The sequence below is a fragment of the Polypterus senegalus genome, chromosome 8, assembly GCF_016835505.1.
Source record: "Polypterus senegalus isolate Bchr_013 chromosome 8, ASM1683550v1, whole genome shotgun sequence".
Classification (NCBI taxonomy): Eukaryota; Metazoa; Chordata; class Cladistia; order Polypteriformes; family Polypteridae; genus Polypterus; species Polypterus senegalus.
The window spans coordinates 169657545-169678268 of NC_053161.1; the positions used below are offsets into that span (position 1 = coordinate 169657545).

The 20724-nt window shown below is 40.8% G+C and overlaps 1 pseudogene; it reads left to right on the forward strand.

Moving 5' to 3' along the window:
* The first annotated feature begins 7517 nt into the window (after positions 1 to 7517).
* Positions 7518 to 20724, forward strand: part of LOC120534698 — a 33519-nt pseudogene continuing 20312 nt past the window's right edge.

Consider the following 20724-nt stretch of genomic DNA (forward strand, 5'->3'; position numbering starts at 1 on the left):
CTAGATTGAGTACACTCTTCAGATTTGTCCTTGACACACTACAAATGTTCTCAATAGTTGGTCTCTCACTGGAAAAGCACTGACATTGAACATCGACTGGATCATGATATTTTGTCGCCATCACCAGAAGCTGCCTGATAGGCTGATAAGTAAAACTTGGTGCTACAAATTCCCAGTTTTGATTTCCCTGCTTAAAAGTAATTATTTCCTCATGTGACAACACAGATTTTATCTTTTTAGAGATATGTGAATACAGTCCAATTCCTACATGATATCTGAAATGTCACATCTCAAGCTTGTGTTTTTCTGAGACAGTCTTGCTGAGTGATTTCTTTATATGTCTGTAAACAGATTAAAGTTGTGGTGCAATTCTTAAAATTGTCATATAATGCCTAACAGATTCAAGTACAAGTTGAAAGACCGAAAGTTTGGCTCTAATTCCTGCAAATCTGATCGAGTTCACTGTTCCATTTTCCTTTAAATACAAATTGAACATCTAGTGCAGTTCAGAGGCTGAACAATCATATGACAGATAGGCTAACTTATAAACACTTAGGATTTCCCCATAATGCTCCAGAGTCTTTCATATCATTTGGAAGAACAAGTCATATGTGGAAATGTAGCAAAAGTTTAACTGGAACATCTCTATTATAATAAAAAATCTTGGGAAGAGAGAAAGACATGACATTCTCAGAGAGACACTTTCACATCCCATGAGACAAGACTTTGTGCCAAGAGTTTTAACCACACCCAGGGCCGGAAATAAAAGACAAAGAGTAGATGACAAAGTAGAATGTCGTAAAGAATTAAAAACGCTAATGCAATGCACATGCAGAGCAGGTTAGAGATAATGGAAGTAATGGAAAATCGAAAGTCTCAAAAAATGATAGTAAAGGATCACATTAGTGCAAACAAACTGAAATTATTACTCTGTGAAATAATGGAACAACGAAAAGATATTGAATATATTGTTTGATTTAAACTTCAAGTCGGAAACTTGTAGATTGTCTAATTCGTGTTGCCATCAGGGAAAAGTAGTGTTTCTTCCCAATGAAGAAGCGTATCAGTGAGAATTAAAAGATGTGTTGTTTGCTGTCATGCTTGGGTCACAGAGTTCCACAGATACGTAAGAGATTTTAGAGACAGAAACGTTTTCAGACACTTCAAACAAACATAAGCCTCTTTCAAGAGTGAATTGAGCTCTCTGTATAGTCAAAGGGGACAGTTCCATCTCTCAATTAAAAGATTAGAAAATCTTCCTCTTCATAGGGGCACACCTCGGGAGCGGGACCCCCAACAGGGACAGAGGATGTCTGGGGGAGAAGAGAGACAAGGCAGTGAGACAAAAGGACAGCTACTGTACAAACTTTTAAATGTTTGAAGTGCAGTGTGAGATGCAGATCACGCGACACGCAGCAGTAGCAGCAGCTGATTGAGCAAAGAGGAGGTTAAAAAAAAAAAACTGGATTTGTTTCCCTTTGTATCACCGTTTAAGAGGGGTTTCAGAAGAGCGACCATGTCTCCTTGGGGTGCATTCAGTGGCAGAGATGCGAAGTGGCTCACGCGTAGTGAAGGCCTGGGGCGGTGTTAGCAAGCAAAGTGAGAAATGGTCAAAGCCCCCTAGTTTTTAAAATTAAACTGAACTCTTATTGTATTTCATGTCTTTATATGATTAAGTCAGGTAGGCTAACTTTGGGTAGCTGATTCTCAGAATTCTCCCTTAATGCCCCCAAATGTCTTATATTATAATAAAAGCACTTTGGCACTGCCCATGTGCCTTAGTGCTATGAATTCAGAGTTGAGGAGCTTTTGCCTTTTCAGTTTTTTATTAAATACCACCTGAAATGATTATGTGTTAAACATGCCTCCAATGCCTTTGACAGACAGGTTAGCTTTATCTATTTCCTTAAGTTCCCACAAGGCACAAAGGCATTAACTGGTCTTGAGAGTCAAAAGTGGTATTTTTAGCAACATCTGAATCATTTTCTTAATAAAACTGAATACATAATGTTTTTAAATGATTGGGGAGTAATAAGGACACATTCTAACCACAATCTATTTTTCTTTCTTTGTGTTTAGATAAATTCCATGTTTATTTGGCTGTGATTCAACATGCGCTCAATAGTGCATACTTTGTGCGGTTGTAGTCTTTATTCATGTATAATTATGACCACTGCCTTTTAGAAAAGAAAACACACACACAAATAAATAAGTAGATAGATAGATAGATAGATAGATAGATAGATAGATAGATAGATAGATAGATAGATAGATAGATAGATAGATAGATAGATAGATAGATAGATAGATATGAATGGCACTATATAATAGATAGATAGATAGATAGATAGATAGATAGATAGATAGATAGATAGATAGATAGATAGATAGATGTGAAAGGCACTATCTTTCTGGACTATCTGTTGCCAATATTTACAGCACTGATTTGGGAATCTCTGACCATAAAGCAGTATTTTTTACTGTCTCACTGCCTTTACCTCCTCTTACCTGTAAACGACAAATTTCTTACAGAAACCTTAAAAATATCTGTCCCTCTATCCTTTCTGGATCCATTTCTGATCTTTTACTGTCTGCACCTATTCCATCAACACTAGATAGTCTTGTTGACCACTATAACTCAGCCCTTCATTCAGCATTAGATAAAACAGCTCCTTTAAAACATAAGGAGGTTTCCTTTAAACGTTCAGCTCCTTGGTATAACTCAGAATTGCGATCTATGAAAGCAGCTGGCCGACGCCTTGAGAGAATGTCACGTAAGACTGGCCTCACCGTGCACATCCAGGCTTTCTCTGACCACCAAAGAGCTTACAGAGAAGCACTAACTGCTGCTAAGAACACCCACTATGGCAGAATAATAGAAAGTGGCCACGATAACCCAAGGGTTTTGTTTTCTGTAGTTAATAAACTACTCGAACCTGCATCTGGCCCAACTACCTCTTCTACTGAAGTCTGTGAGGATTTCCTCCACTTTTTCCGTAACAAAATTAAAGATCTAAATAATTCAACTAACATAAATACATCATCTGTTTATATCTCTCCCTGTTTTCCCACTCCATCCAGCTCCTTCTCTAAGTTCTCACCAGTCACATCTGCGTTTGTTAATGACCTGCTTTGTAAGATGAGGCCAACTACTTGTGTACTGGACCCCATCCCCAGCACACTACTTAAATCCTGCCTTCATGCCATAATCCCGACTGTTACAACAATAATAAACTCATCCCTTGACACTGGCTCTGTGCGCTCACTTTTAAAATCGCTTCTGTAACCCCAATGTTAAAAAGTCTGGTCTTGATGCTGACAATCTTAACAATTTCGGCCTATTTCCCACTTACCTTTCCTGTCAAAAGCTCTTGAGCGTGTTGTAGCTTCCCAGCTCACCAATTACTTAACGTCTAATAATTTGATGGAACCCTTTCAGTCTGGTTTCAGGGTGCAGCACAGCTGTGAAACTGCTCTGCTACGGGTAACCAATGATTTGCTTATGGCAGCAGACTCTGGACAAACCAGCATATTAATTCTGTTAGACCTCAGTGCAGCATTTGACACTGTCAGACATGACATTCTACTGTCCAGAATGGAGAACATGCTGGGTATCTCTGGCACTGCCCTCCAGTGGTTCAAGTCCTATCTGACTGATAGGCAAGAGTTTGTTAGTCTTGGCAACAGCAGATCCAGCTCGGCGCCAGTCACACAAGGAGTTCCTCAGGGCTCTGTCCTGGCCCTCTTCTCTTCTGTATTTATATGCTTCCCTTGGCCATATTATTCGTAGCTATGGACTGGGCTATCATTTTATGCAGATGATACTCAACTCTACTTCAATGTTAAAAGTGGAACTTCATCAGAGCTTTCTCAGCTCACAACCTGCCTTAGTGAAATTAAAACCTGGATGGAGCAGAACTCTTTAAAATTAAACTGCAACAAAACTGAACTCCTGCAAATTGGGACTAAAATGCAACTTAATAAAATGAGCTCCTTCCCAGTCCATCTTGGTGGTGACCGCATCAGACCTGCCTCTACTGCAAAGAATCTTGGTGTCATTTTTGATTCCTCCCTTTCTTACTCCACCACATAAATCACATTAAGAAACTTTCTTACTTTCACCTCCGTAACATATCCGTGTTCGCTCCTTCCTCTCCTTTTCTAATGCTGAGAAACTTGTCCATGCTTTTATCACATCCCGCATAGATTATTGTAACTCGCTGCTGGCAGGTGCCCTTCTAATCTTATATCACAGCTCCAGCTTATTCAAAACTCAGCTGCAAGAGTCCTTACTCGAACCAGCAGCAGCGAGCACATCACACCCATCCTGCTCCGTCTTCACTGGCTCCCTGTGTCTTACAGAATCGAATATAAAATCCTACTAATAACCTACAAAGCCTTAAATAACCTCGCCAAACTACATCAGTGACCTTCTCCATCACTATGTGCCTGCCCGTCCACTAAGGTCCTCTGATTCTGGCAATCTTGTTGTGCCCCACACTAATCTACACTCCATGGGTGACAGGGCCTTCAGCTGTATAGCCCAGACTCTGGAATGACCTACCGAAATTAATCAGGTCAGCTGACTCCATGAATTCTTTTAAAAACAACTTAAAACTCATCTGTTCAGGAAGGCTTTTAGCTCTACTTGACTTCATTCCCCTTCTCTCAGTTTACCTCTCTGTCAAGATGCTCATGTAACCTGTATGTGTGTGCTAGACCATCAATTCTGTTGTCTGTTAGGCTTTCTCTGAATTTACTGTCTTAATCTTCTTTATTTATTTATTTGGTTTGTACTATGCTATATACTGTATACCCTGCCGTTCTTTCTTATATTCTGTAAGTGCCTTGAGCATGGGAAAGGCGCTATATAAATAAAATGTATTATTATTATTATTACTATATACTAGATAGATAGATAGATAGATAGATAGACAGATAGATAGATAGATAGATAGATAGATAGATAGATAGATAGATAGATAGATAGATAGATTATCACCATCACTACAATAGTTCAACTCAATTAAAGTATTTTTAATTTAAACAATACCTTCTGTACAACTTAGCAATGCAGCACAACTGCTTCTTTCCTTTTTCTACAGCTCGACTCCCCCCTCCATATTGGACTCCAACTCTCCTTTTGAGTCGAATGGAGGGCTTTCTTTTAAGTCCAGACCCTGGAGTACTTCTGGTGCTAAATCGATTATCCTGGGTAGCATTTCTAGGTCAGAAAGGACTGCAAATGGTTCTTGTGCCATCAGTACCCAACAGCTCCCCCTGGCGGCCCTCACAGAATGTGGCAGGACAGGCCACTGGGACCGCAACTCACATGCTGCCCTGTGGGTATCCATACTGGGACTTGCCTGACAGAATGCTGCCCTCAAGTGTACAGGGGAACATTCTGCACATAGCAGACAGTCACCTACTGTCCTGATGTTCTAGGTAACCAAGCCCAATCAGAGTGTCCTTCCGAGGTTTCTGGGATGCCAATCCTGGTGTAGCTGCTGCCACAGCATCTTCTTGAGCCAATGTCTGGGTACGGCAGGGGAATATCACCGCTCTCCAGCTGCCCTTCATTTCCCATGGTCTCCTGGTCAGGTTAGCAAGCAGAATACATCCCAGTAGGGTCACCAGTTGGTCTCTCACAAAATAAATAAATATCAACACTGATATAACAATATGTTCTTTATGTGCCATTCTACAGGTAGGTTAAAATGTATTTTCTATTTTGCTGTTTTCTTTGTCATAATCCTACAGCTATTTTGACTCACATTGGACTTTATAGAATTCTTCTAGACTAACCATAGCTGAAATCAATACAGGGTGGTCCAAATCTGGTTATGCAGAGCCAGATCGTCTGGATGACTTTAATTTATGTGGGGACGATTCCAGTTCGACACAAAGATGATTCTTCATGTCGTCCATTTGCACACTTTTCGATGGTCCGGGATTTTTTGGGTGATTTTCTGTGTAATAACCTTAATAAGTTATAGCGTAATTAAAATTGCATAATTAGATCTGGACCACCCTATATATAATCCATCTTAATTTAGAATGTCCTAATAACTCAAGATGATAGCCAAACCTATGTGTTTTAATGGAGACCAATACCTCTGCTTTCACAAAACACAAGCCCTTCACACTGAAAACTAGTCTACTGAGTTGAGTGTATTGGAGAGGAAGGGATAAAGGATTTTCAGGAAAAATATACCAGCACTGAAATACAATGTGTACGAGTAAACGGACAAATTATCAGAAATGATTAAACAATAAGTATAACATATTTACCTTTATGCTTCAAACACAGAAGAAAGAGGAGCAAGAAGAGAATCTGAGAACACAAACTGTGCATGACTTTGGCTTTTGTAGAGTGAGGTGATTCTCAATTTTTCTTCTTGTTTTTGTCAGTCAATAATTCTTCATTTTCCTCAGAAGATCATTTTAGGGACTGCTATTGCTTGTCATTATACAGTATAATGGACCATGGGCACTGCACCTTGACATCCCCATGGGACGCAGTTCTTCATAAACAGTGAACCTCAGCATATCATCAGTTGGTTCTTTTCTGCACGGAATTTTGTTCTTAACTTGATGTCAGATTTGGTCACCTTTTTAGTCAAATAGGAACTATCCTGATCTGCCTTTCTAAGACATCAGAGCCCTCGGACCACATTCCCCTGCAAATGTCATCAGCAAGAAGTTAAGTGTGCTGCCATGTTCTCGTTATGATTGCCACACAAGGAAATATGAGGTGTGTTAGCTTAAAGTCCATGACAAGGCCGGTAGATTATATACAGTACCTTGTATGGCACAATACATAACACTTTCTTGAAAGTATTTTGAACTATTTGTATCTTACAGATGTGTTTGTGTGTGTCCTGTGGTGGGTTGGCACCCTGCCCAGGATTGGTTCCTGCCTTGTGCCCTGTGTTGGCTGGGACTGGCTCCAGCAGACCCCCGTGACCCTGTATTCGGATTCAGCGGGTTAGAAAATGGATGGATGGATGGATGTATCTTACATCTATTGAAGTCAACCTTTTAAAATTATGAAGAATTATGGTATGTCATAGTACGTGATGCATCCTACATCGCCATCTTGTGGATAAAAACGATATCGCAATGAAACGAAGTAAAGAAGAAACGACTGGAATTTATAGCGTTAATAACGACCAAAATCTGAAAAGCATTACTCCAGCTGATCAATCCAGTTTAACAGCATTCATGTCAAATATTTTTGTATTTCTGTTCTTTCATCGCAGATACTTTCTCTTTAATTCTAGCCGTTTTAAAAGCGGGATTTACATTGTTGATCAGTGAAAGAAATAACAGGTTGAAATTATCATTTGGAAGAAACAACACTTGGATTAAAAATATAAATTAATTCTTTAATTGGACTGCCTTATTAAAATCAAATCAGCGTCTGTACAGGTCCGGAAGTCCTCAACGATTCTTTCATGTTCACTTCTTCTCCAGTTTGTCAGACCGTTTAGACGTTCGCGATGGCAGCAGCTTAAAAACTTTCGTTTTCTGCCGATCGGTACTCCTGCCCGGTGTGTCTGGTTGTCCTGAAGGAGCCGGTCACTCTCATATGTGGACACAGCTACTGTATGGATTGCATTAATGACTGCTGGGACAAGTCGGATACAAAAGAGACCTACAGATGTCCTCAGTGTAGACGGACATTTAACGAGAGGCCGGAACTGAACAGAAACACCGTATTAAGAGAGCTGATCGAGAAACTGAAGGAGGCTATAGACAATGGAGGATCATCTGTGAGTTACGCTGGACCTGACGATGTGCCCTGTGATGTTTTTTACGGAGAGAAAACTGCGAGCCGTGAAAAGCTGCCTGACCTGCATGGCCTCCTACTGTGAGACTCACCTGCAGCCACACCGGCAGTCTGATGTGCTGAAAAGATACAAACTGGGAGAGCCGACTGGAAACCTCGAAGAGAAACTCTGTGAGAAGCATTAGAAAGTTCTAGAAAATTTCTGCAGGACCGACCAGACGTGTGTGTGCTTACTGTGTGCAACAACTGAACATAAGAATCACGACACGGTGACACCTGAAGAAGAGTGAGCAGCGAGACAGGTGAGGAGAGGAGTAGCAATGGGAAGGGTTAACTGTGGGAGAAGGAGCGGGGTCGGGACTGTGCGGGGTCTCTGATACCTTTCAGGATTGAACAGAGTTTAGTGCTCCTGTCTCGCAGTTCTGGCGAGGTGGTTTTAATTTGTTGTCCAAGTGACTCTTCTCCACTCAAATTATTTTTGCAGTGTAATAACATCCACCGTATGTTTAGTTCAACTCTAGCCCAGGCCATAAGAACACAGTGTGTGTGTGTGTGTGAGTTAGTGAGTGCCTACCTTGTGACGGAATGTCATTGCGCCCTGGGCTGATTCCTGCAATGTGCGCAGTGCCGCGGGGACAGGCGGTGGCTATTGACCATACAGTGTAGTAAAGAAGTTCTAAAATATAAGAATAAGTGACAATAAAAGTGCTCTGTGGAAGAATCTTTCCCTAAAGTTGACTTTTGTTATATTTTATCTTTCACAATGTGTACATTTTATTCTATGGCGTTTCTTCATTAACGTGTCTTCTTTATTTTTTCTGTTCTTTTACCCATGAGTCTCCGAGTTTGTTTGAGATTTAGCTTGTTCTGTCTTTGTTGCTCTGTCCGGTTTTGACCAAAGGTCTAATCATAACTCATAATTCATAAGAACAGAGCTGATCTGCTGTCACTTTCTTCTTCTAGTAATGACCCTTAAGGTAGAAGTCTGCACTCCCGCAGAACTTACCACGGACCCCCGTGACCCAATGCAATTGCTTGCTACGTGGGACTGATTTTCAGTATTTTCGTACGGAAGTGGGAGGTCGACACCCATGTACGGGCGGGAGCTAGAATCGGGAAAGTAAAATTAAACTTAAAACAGAACCTACGTTAATTCCAAAAAGTAGAGAATTGATGAATTTATATCAGATTGCGGAGCCCGGAGACAGCCTTACATCCACAGCGGCCAGCAATTAAAAAGGAGAGTAGAAGACCACAAAACTAATTAAAGGGAAGTCTGGCATTCGGCAGTCATTTTCAATTGTTGAACCAAATGTCGTCTGCTTGCTGTGATCACATACAATGGAAACAAGTCAGGCACCTCAGGTTTAAAGTGCGAAGGATCAAACTAAACTATCATTCTTGCCAAACCTGTCAGAAGTAACAACTGGCGCTATAAACGAAGCACTGGATAAACGTGCCAATTTTGTTTGCAAGGATACAGGGCTTTACAACACAGTGTCTGGTGAGGGCCGATATTCAACTTGGCCAGTACCTGCTTGACACGGCAGCCAAAATTAGACAGTGTGATGTTTAAAGAGAGTTTGCCCCGTCCGACAACTGTATCGCAGCACGTGTTGAAAAAGCCAAAACTGAGAAAGAATATTATATATGACACACTACAGATCGTAAATAATTCTGGGTGTGCTATCACAACCAATATTTGGATCGTAAACTCTGAGACAACCTCGTTCATATCTGCTACCATCAATATATTAATGACAACTATAATCCTGTGTGGCAGCACGGTGGCACAGTGGGTAGTGCTGCTGTCTCGCAGTTAGGAGACCCAGGAAGCGAACCCGGGTCCTCTCTGCATGGAGTTTGCATGTTCTCCCGTGTCTGCGTGGATTTCCTCTGGGTGCTCCAGTTTCCTCCCACAGTCCAAAGACATGCAAGTTAGGTGCATTAGCAATCCTAAACTGTCCCTAGTGTGTGTGCTTGGTGTGTGTGTGTGCCCTGCAGTGGGCTTGCACCCTGCCTGTGGTTTGTTTCCTGCCTTGTGCCCTGTGTTGGCAGGGATTGGCTCCAGCAGACCCTGTGACCCTGTAGTTAGGATATTGGATAATGGATGGATGGATAATCCTGTATCAAGGGTGCTTTTGAGACTCGAATTATACAGGTGGCTGCCCCAAACCTTGCCATGTCTTGAGTCTCTTCTTATTGCACTCCTAATACAAGAAATTGCATATGGCGAATAAAGAATTACAAAAAAAAAAAAAAAAAATCAAAGAGTGCAGTGAAGCTCACTGGTCAGTTGTTAGTAGGGCCATTTTCCTTACAGAGCTTGCAAACAGATGAGGAGATCCTTGGTTACAAAAGCAAAAAAGTTCTGTGAGAAAGTAAGGGTGTGTTACAGACAGCACCTATACTTTCCATGGCTGTTCCAAATTTGTGTGGTATAAATACCAATTATTAACACAGATCGTATTTTATATTAGTACAGAATAGTAAACGGTTGCCTACTTACAAAGCTTTAACAAGACATGTTGCTTACACTGTTCTTTTTAATTCCTTTCTGTGATAAAGACATGGGGTTTGCTCAAAAATTGTTATTTAAGTCCCGTTAGATGATTTATATTAAATACTGAAGAATCGTAACAAAAAAAGTGAAAAGGACAACTGGGCCAAAGAGGGGAAAGCTTCAGGCACCTTCTTGTACACAATCATATTAAATAGGCGTTTCAGCCATAGATGACTTTTTTTCCTTAATGCAAACGATGTGTTTCTGTGGGCGGGAGTCAGACAAATGAGGCTAAGTGTATGTCAAAGCAGGTGGGCATGGGTTTAAAATATCAGTCCCATGCAGAACTCTACCATAATACTTTACTTTGAATTAAATCTCTCTTCAGATTTAATTCTCAAACCTTTCTCATCCTATTTAAGGTTACAGGTGGTCGGAGTCAGTGGCTATCACTTGCGCACATGCAGGATTGTCTTCCCCTAATCACCAGTGTGTCTTCTACTACTAAGTCAAATTCACAGAAAACACAACCATAGTGCTGTAATGCCTTTCCTGAAGGGAGTCCTTTCAACCTCTTTCTACTTTCTACATGTTTTTTTTCCATCGCACATCTGACATTGCTTCTTTCTGAAGTGCTCAATACCTTGGTAGAGAGATTGTTGCCATGTTTATAATTGAATGCCCCTCATATTTCAGAGAGGAAGGATACATTTGAAATGGGTATATAGTTATTAAGCATGTATGGGTTGTGATGGACAGCTGGGTTCCATGCCCGGCTGGGAAGCCTGCTATGTATGTTCTTGGGGAGCAACTTTGGACAGCTCAATACCTCCCCGGGACGCTTGGTGGCAGCCTCCTGGGCCGACGATGATTCCCCAGCCTCCCACCTGGCTCCATGGGACATGGAGTCTTCCACAGCCTGGTTGGGAGCTGGGATGGCGCTAAGGGGTGCTGCCGAGTCTCAAGAACCCAGCTGGACAAGTCATCAGCCCCACCCGGAGGTGCAATTGGGACCAAGTGGTCAAACACCTGGAACACTTCTGGGTGGGCTATAAACGGGCCAGCCACCACCACTCAAGGGCCAGAATCGGGAGGAAGAGGATGAGGTTGCCTGGGAGGAGTGGTGGTGCCAGAGGAAGGGTTGTTTGTGCTCTGCTTAAAGTGCTTTGGGACTGTGTTGGGCCTGTGGGAAGACGTGCCCCATGTCTGAAGAGTAAATAAAAGCCTGTGTGATTTTACACGTGGCTCTGCTTCAGTCTGTGCGGGTCGGGTGCTATACAGTGCCTTTATCACAGGGTATAGGTCTGACTTTTTAAGAAATGGTTTAATGACTGACACTTTTCGTGCATCAGGTACTGTGCAATGCAATAATGAACTATTGATAATGTTTAGAACAGATGCTGCAAGAACATCCATTGAACGTTTTACTAGTTTTGTTGGCACTGGATTTAAGGAACAAGTAATAGGTTTCATTTTAGAAATTAAAGTCAAAACTTCCTGCTCTGTTACTGGATTAAAATTTCTAAAGTGTTGAATGCAATGTCAATGTTGAATGCAGGGTCTGCCAAGCTAGCATGTGGTTTGTACTGTGATACTGAGATCTGGGATCTTATATAATTGTAATTATAATTTTTTCATTTAAGAGGCTCATAAAGTCTGTCCTGCAAATGTCTGTTGGTATTTGGCACTGTAGATCTGAATTAAATTTTTTTAAATTAGATAGATAGATAGATAGATAGATAGATAGATACAGTGGGATGCAAAAGTTTGGGCAACCTTGTTAATAGTCATTTTCCTGTATAAATCGTTGGTTGTTACGATAAAAAATGTCAGTTAAATATATCATATAGGAGACACACACAGTGATATTTGAGAAGTGAAATGAAGTTTATTGGATTTACAGAAAGTGTGCAATAATTGTTCAAACAAAATCAGGCAGGTGCAATAGAGTCTGCCTTCTTAACAAGTTTGTCCAGGCGTGAGACGTCCTTCTTCTTTATGCTGACTCCCCAGCACACCACTGCGTAGAAGAGGGCACTGTCTCGTACCATCTGGTAGAACATCTGCAGCATCTTATTGCAGATGTTGAAGGACGCCAACCTTCTAAGAAAGTATAGTCGGCTCTGATTTTTCTTACACAGAGCATCAGTATTAGCAGTCCAGTCCAATTTATCATCCAGCTGCACTCCCAGGTATTTATAGGTCTGCAGCCTCTGCACACAGTCTCCTCTGATGATCACGGGGTCCATGAGGGGCCTGGGCCTCCTAAAATCCACCACCAGTTCCTTGGTCTTGCTGGTGTTCAGGTGTAAGTGGTTTGAGTCATACCATTTAACAAAGTCTTTGATTAGCTTCCTGTACTCCTCCTCCTGCCCACTCCTGATGCAGCCCACAATAGCAGTGTCATCAGCGAACATTTGCACGTGGCAGGACTCAATCGTATTGGAAGTCTGATGTATATAGATTGAACAGGACTGGAGAAAGTACAGTCCCTTGTGGCGCTCCTGTGATGCTGATCCAATGTCAGACCTGCAGTTCCCAAGACGCACATATTGAGGTCTGTCTGTAAGATAGTCCACGATCCATGCCACCAGGTATGAATCTACTCCCATCTCTGTCAGTTTATCCCTAATGAGCAGAGGTTGGATGGTGTTGAAGGCGCTAGAGAAGTCCAAAACATAATTCTTGCAGCACCACTGACTCTGGCCAGGTGGGAGAAGGATCGGTGTAGCATATAGATGATGGCATCCTCCGCTCCCACCTTCTCCTGGTATGCGAACTGCAGAAGGTCGAGGGCGTGGTGGACCTGTGGCCTCAGGTGGTGAAGCAGCAGCCGCTCCATGGTCTTCATCACATGTGACATCAGAGCAACAGGCCGGAAGTCATTTAGCTCACTAGGACGTGATACCTTTGGGACTGGGATGATACAAGATGTTTTCCAAAGCCTAGGGACTCTCCCTGTTCCAGGCTCAGGTTGAAGATGCGCTGTAGAGGACTCCCCAGTTCCAAACTTCAGCAGTTGTGGCGATACTCCATTTGGACCCGCTGTTTGCTGGCACGAAGTCTCCTCAGCTCTTTGCTCACCTGTGCTGCTGTAATTGTGGGTGGGGATGTCTCACCTATGCTGGTATCAACAGAAGGATGCTTGGAGAATGAAGTACTCCGAGGTGAGAGTGGGTTAGGGTGGTCAAACCTGTAAAAGAAGTTGTTTATTTGGTTTGCGCTCTCCATGTCTCTCTCGATGGTGGCCCCCTACTTCGAGCTGCAGCCAGTGATAATCTTCATCCTATCCCATAATCTGTATTTCCCAAGCAGTCTCTCTGAGCCTACTCTGCCTTAGGGGACCACTTCCTGAATGATTGTGTGGTTGTAGGTAGCGCCTTCACTCTTGGTTTGTAGTGAGGCTGAAGCAGAACCAGGTTATGATCTGCTTTCCCAAGCGCAGGCAGCAGGGTGGCGCTGTATTAACGTTGCATACAGTAGGTCAATAGTCCTATTTCCCGGTGTTACAGTCCACATACTGGAAGAAGGCAGGTAATGTTATATCCAGCGTTACTTGGTTAAAGTCTCCAGAGATTAGCACAAGAGCCTCAGGGTGCTGCGTTTGTAACTTAGCAATTGCGACATGGATGATGTCACTCGCTATCTCCATTCGCTTGAGGGGGGATGTAAACAATAACAACAATCACGTGTCCAAACTCTCTTGGCAAGTAATAGGGACGCAGACTTATGGCCAACAGTTCGATGTCCCTGCAGCAATTGGAGATTTTAACGTTTATATGTCCAGAGTTGCACCACCTTGTATTCACATAGAGAGCGAGTCCTCCTCCTTTCCGCTTCCCACAGGTATTTGCGTCTCTGTCCGCTCTAACTGTGCTAAACCCGGGTAGCTCCACGTTAGCATCTGGGATGGTAGTTGTTAGCCACATTTCACTAAAACACAGCAAGCTGCATTCTCTGTAGGTTCTGACATTTTCACCAGCACAGCCAGTTCATCGATCTTATTTGGTAGTGAGTTCACATTTCCAAGGATCACAGAAGGGACCGAAGGTTTATAACGCCATTTTCTCACAAATTGCTTGGCTTTTATCTTATCTTTTATCTTTGCGTGCGCGGATAGAATATAGAAAATAGAAAATAGAAAATAGAATAGAAAATAGAAAAAAAAGGAAAAAAGATAAAGTCATACATGGAGCTGCTGGAATGGCTGGCACTTACGCAGCACGGAAACACAAATTAGCTACCGTTCTAAACATCACCCGAGGATTATTATTGATGTTATCTATTATTTTGCAATAGTAGTCCTAGCGTGCTTTAAGGAGAGCTTTTTTTATATTTTTTAACACTCTCTGTCCATGCAGTTTTATTGTTCTCCATCTGCGCTCCAGTTTTCGACACTCCAATTTAAGAGCTTGAGTGTTTTCATTAAACCAGGAGAGTTTCTATGTGCTTTGATCACTTTTGTTTTAAGGGGAGTCATTGCGTCCAGAGCATCTGTCAAGGTCACATTATAATGTGATGTTAGCTGATCTAAATTGTTTTTCACATTTACATTTGATGTTAACTGGTGGTTTTCCAGAATTACACTCGACTTACTCAAAGTATCTATACATTTTGAAGCAGAATTACAATCTAGATGTCGCACTCTCTTTGTTTAAAACTGGGAGCAGAGTTGGGGCAGAACCCAATCAAACATAATTAAGTAATGATCAGAAATAACTTAATTTAATGGTGTAATATTTAAATTTTGAATTTCAGCTCAGCTACGTTATAATTAAATCTAATGTGTGGATATGACTATAAGTTGGACCTTTGACAATCTGATAAAATCCTACAAAATTTAACAAATAAGTAAAACATTTGCTAAAAGTGTCAGTTTTCACATCAATGTGTACATTAAAATCCCCCATCCAAACTACATGATGATAATTTATAGACAAGCCAGATAAAAGGTTGCCAAATTCAGTCATGAACAATGAATATGGTCCTGGTGGTCTGTAGACTAGTACAACAGTACAATTGTGCTAGAATCTGTTTTAATATTTAAAATTAATGCCTCAAAGAATATGAAGTTGCCTAAATTTTTAGAAGCAATTTGCATTTTGTCACAATGAATTATTTCAAGGCCTTCTCCTTGACCAGAATCTCTAGATTTATGAAGGAATGCGTATCCATCTGGTGACGCCTATATTATATTTAATATAATATCATTTACCAATCCAGCTTTACTTTCAAGAGAGCAAATGTTTAATAAGCAGCATTTAACACTGTATGATTGTTTCTGATCTAGTGATGTGTGTATATATATATATTTTAATTTGAACTAAGTTACTATTACAGGTAACCTGGAGGAGGGTCTGATTTTATCTCTTCGTCTAATTATACTTATTTTTGGTTGTCAGGTAATTTAAGGTTTACATCATGACTAAATTTATAGGATGCCACACAACAGGAATTATGGGTAACTGCTACAGGATAGTAACAGGTGGAATAAACAACAGCCTGTGATTTAAGATCACACGACTGTGGCTTGGATGGTGCTCTAATATGTCAGTCAGGCAGTTTTTCTGGCATATTTTGGGATAATACAAAAGATCCCCTCCAGTTAGGATGAAGACCATCTCTTTCTTGAAAAATCCAGGCTTTTCCCAAAAATCACACCAGTTGTTCACAAAGGCAATGCTTTTATTTGCACACTAGGTTTTTAGCTGGCAGTGAAGGGAACACACTATAAAATCTTCTTTATATGTAATCTAAGGTAAGGGGCAAAGCACAAAATTCTGATATATGCTTTGGTATATAGAGAGATAGATGAAGTTCCCCTTTAATACCTCAGATTGCTGTAAATGAATACCGTTAGTGCCGACTTGCAGCAATAAGGTAGATACTTAATTCTTGGCGACACAATCCAATTGAGCCTCTCTGTCATATACCTTCTCCCCTGGGAGGCATTTAACGTAACTGCTGGTTTAACATAGTTTGGAATTTTAACATTTCATACTATGTAATCACCAATTATAAGCACTTTATTGTTCTCATGATTCACAGGCACTGCAGAGTGCTGAGAATCTTTTCTGAGTCCGAAGGACAAAAGTTTGGCTTCTTAGCCCCCTGTTACCCACTCGCCTTGTGACTGAATTTGTGCTGCTGATTTCAGCCATGCAATGACTACAGTGGGACCTGGAGAGACTGAACCTGTATCATAAGTAGCCAAATTGCCTAAACAAACCGATCCAATTTTTGGTTTGCCTAATAGCTATCAGGTTAGCTCAGCTATCAACGCGTCCCCCCAATTCACGTATTTTCCCAACCAACTCTAAATCAACAAAGCACTTTTGGCAATTGAAGCTGTCCATATTGTCAGCCAGAAAACCTGAACTGTTCTTGCTGCAGGCCATAAAATATATAAATGTGCCCTTGAAGGACAGAGAACAGATACAATTACGTTTAGCACTGAGCTCATCTTTCTCCCTTTCTGCTCTAGCTTAGGTGTTTTCCGCATTCAGCTGAATCACTAGGAGACTGTCAACTTTAAGATGTCATCACCCACTGGGTAATTGACTTCAGCTTTCCATTGTTTGATACTTCTTCTCGGATGTTGGCTTTACTCCAGTACTCTGTGCTTCCACTCATTGCTGCTCTCACTATTGAGGACTTGGTACATGGCTTTTCCGCTTAAACTCCATGTTACAAAAGACCTCAAAGACTCAAAGTCAATTCTAAATGATGAGCCAAACAATCAATCCAAAACTGAACTTCCAACAAAACTTTGACTCAAAAAACTGTCTGGAAGCATTTTCAGGCATTAATTCCATATGTGTCTTCCTGTCTTTTACTCTTTAAATAAAGATCTGTTGTGGGAGAAATAAAAATCCACTGGACTCATTTTCTGTCATGTGCAGACATTTTGTTGAACTTTGTATTGTGTTTTTTCTTGTAGTATGATGCCCACTTTACCAATTATAACAACAAGTTTAATGAATACAACCTTAAAGATGTGTCAGAGACAAGAGTGAAATATAAAACACCATAAGCTCACATATCCTCATCTGTAGGAATCACAAATCAAGAAAGTGGAGTTATCAGTTAATGGGGGGAGGATAGATGACTTTTTGTCTAATGTGTTAATGTGCACAGTGGCGCATCTTGGTGTGCTTCGGCATATCACATTATCCAGAAGTGCATGGTGCTTCTCTGCAGTGATGCAAACAAGTGAAAAATGAATATAGAAGCATGAAAGAGGATTGAAGATGCAGAACTCTTTGTTTTCCACTGAGAAAAAAATATACAAATGCAAATGAACTCTTTTCAGTGGTTTTTGGTTCAACAATTGTATAATCAATCGCCTGTAAAATTTTATACTATCAGTTTCACAAAACATTGTATGTCAATCAAACCTGCCTGTTTTTCTCCTCACTACCAGTGGCCCCTCTGCCCCCTAGATAAGGGCTACCTGTCTGGATATCATAAAGCAGGGGTCCCATTAGCTGCAGATTTTCATTCTTACCCTTTTCTTAATTAGTGCCCTGCTTTTGCTGCTAATTAACTTCTTTTGAATTAATTTTAATTGACTTGTTTTATTAAGATTTGTTCCCTGGATTTCTTCATCCTTTCTCTGAATTGCTTAATTTCTTTCTTTAAATGGCACCCAAACAGAAATGAAATGGGAAATGAGTGAGCCAACAGAAGACCAGCTAAGTCAGGGCCTCAAACTCCAATCAATTTCTCTCCAATCAGTTGCATAATTAGGCACCGAGTCATTGGTGTTAATTAAACCCGTTCTTTAATTCCATGACTTGTTGCTACTCCCATTGTGCAATAACATGCATTTCGAAATTTTTGACTTTGTCTTTTTAAGAGCACTCTTAAAATATCTTCGAGACCTGAACAGAGCAGCATTCCTGAGACATTCATCTTATCTTTATTTTCAGATATTTTATGATTGACACAGTTTGCTAGTCGCTACTAATTAAGGAAAAAGAAGCAATTAAGGTGTCTGAGTCTTCAAGAACAAGTCAATTAAAATTATTTCAAAAGAATTTAATTAGGAGCAAAAATAGATCACTAATTAAGAAAAGGGTTAGAATAAAAATCTGCAGCCACTGTGGCTCTCCAGGATCGGAGTTGGGGACCCCTACAGTAAAGTTTCAGACCCCTTAGCCTTTGGCTGCCCCAAGCAGGTGATGAGGCAGCACTGTCTACATTATTATTGTAGCAAAGATGTTACTCTGGCCAGTGGGAGAATAAACTGAGTACCAAAAGGAGTCCCTACACAGACATTAGAACAATGCATAAACCCCATATTAGTAATATCAAACTCAGGGTATCCATTCCAAGAGGACTCACAGAAAATCACTGTACCTTCGACCATATGAAAGCTTCAGAAAGAATGATTTGAGAAACTTGTAAAGGACACCTTGCAAGAGTGAACTTCGTGAGAACAGAATGGCTTCTGAACCTTATGACCATTAAGGGTCTTGAATTCAAGACATTTATTCACATAAAGAAGTCAGTCTCCATTCTTTTACTCCAGCTCTCAAAATGGAGAATTACTGTAATCAAATGTCTACCTGAGATGACAAAGGCACAACGTCCAGGTCCACAATTAGGCTGAGTGTCCCTTTAAGCTTATATGTTCACACTGAACTCTGTAGTCCAAAGTGAACTTACTTTTTTCACCTTTGCTCATCTTTTGTACCTTTCTGGGATATTATGACCGATTCATTTCTTTTTCTTTCCTTTGGTATGTGTGTGTACATCAGGACTACAACAGAAAATGGGCTTTGGGTCAGGCTAGATGATGTTGCTGTCATCTTGCTTAGAAGTGGCAGCAGCATTTTGTTTTAATCTTCCAGTCAATAAAAAAAGCAAAAGTGGAATGAAACTTCTGTGAGGTTAGCCAGTCAGATGTAATACTTTGCTCTACATGATTGAACCATTTTTTTACTCTTATAGACACCACAATTTGACTTCTGAAATCCTTTAGCTTGATCAAGGCCAAAGATGTTTTGAAAATTGAGAATAATAGTATTGCAGACTCGCCTTTCCTTTGATTAAATGCTTGTATTGTTTGCTATGGAATTCTAGCATTTTAGTGAAACATAATTTCTTCTATCTAATCCCAAATTATAAATCAGACTCCATCCTCCTTACTTTCTCCTGTTCTCTCATGCTTTTCTTCTAAGTTTTACACTTCCATATTTTCTCCAACTACCTGATCACTCATAGATACCATCACTCTATCAGCTTGCTTCTCCTTTCTCCTTTGACTCTTCTTTGCCCATCACCACCAATGCAGCCCAGTCCCTTAGGTCTCTCGCACATTCGGCTCCATGATGCTCAACCCACTTGCTCTTCGTTCCAACCTCATTCTCCAGACACCTCTCCTCTATTTTGTCTCCATACAGAATCGGCTGAAAGAGAGAAAAGAAGACACAAGAAAGAAAATTGAAGAGAGAGAAAAGAAATTGAAAGAGATGAGTGAGACTATATATAAGATTCAGGTGAGAGAATCACAGTTTAAGTGAGTGAAACTTTGAATGAAATTCAAGGGTGCTATTAAATTAGGAAAAAATTAAAATAACAGCTTTTATACAAATTGATTTGCCATTATCATACTTGAATGTTGAACATAAAAATGTGTAGCTTTTGAGTAAGGGTATTGGCCACTTTAAACCTAAATTTGGATTGTAAGTAATTTTTGAGGGCGCACGGTGGTGCAGTGGTAGCGCTGTTGCATCGCAGTAAGGAGACCTGGGTTTGCTTCCCAGGTGTCTCCCTGTGTCTGTATGGGTTTTCTCCATGTGCTCAGGCTTCCTCCTTCAGTCCAAAGACTTGTAGGTTAGGTGCATTGGCGATCCTAAATTGTCCCTGATGTGTGTGTGTCTGTGTGTGTCCTGGCCAGAATTTGTTCCTGCCTTGCCCTGGGATTGGCCAGCAGACCCCTGTGATCCTGTATTAGGATATAGCGGGATGGATGGGTTAGTTTTGATCCATTTTAATATATAAAGGCCCAGTTGCCTTTATATTTTCATTTCCAATACTTAATCTTAAACAAACTGTTTGCTGCTTCATTTTTCCACTTTTTCTAATTTGAGATTACACTTCTGTAAAGCTCTTGAGACTGATATGAATTTCTGTCTTTTTCTGATCAGAGTTAAACCGAAAGAGAAGTGCAGGAACACGTGAAGATCTTCAGGTCTGTACTTGAGTCCATAGAGAGACTGAGGTCAGAGATCTTTGAGGTCATTAGAAGTCATGAAAGTAGCAAAGTGAGAAAGTCTATAAAGGTTATGGAGCAACTGGAGAAAGAAATCAAAGACCTGAAGAGGAGAAACACTGAGCTGGATAAGCTCTCACAAACAGACAACCACATCCACTTCCTAAAGGTGATAGATTCAATCTGAAGGATGCCAGCAGGCCTGTGTGA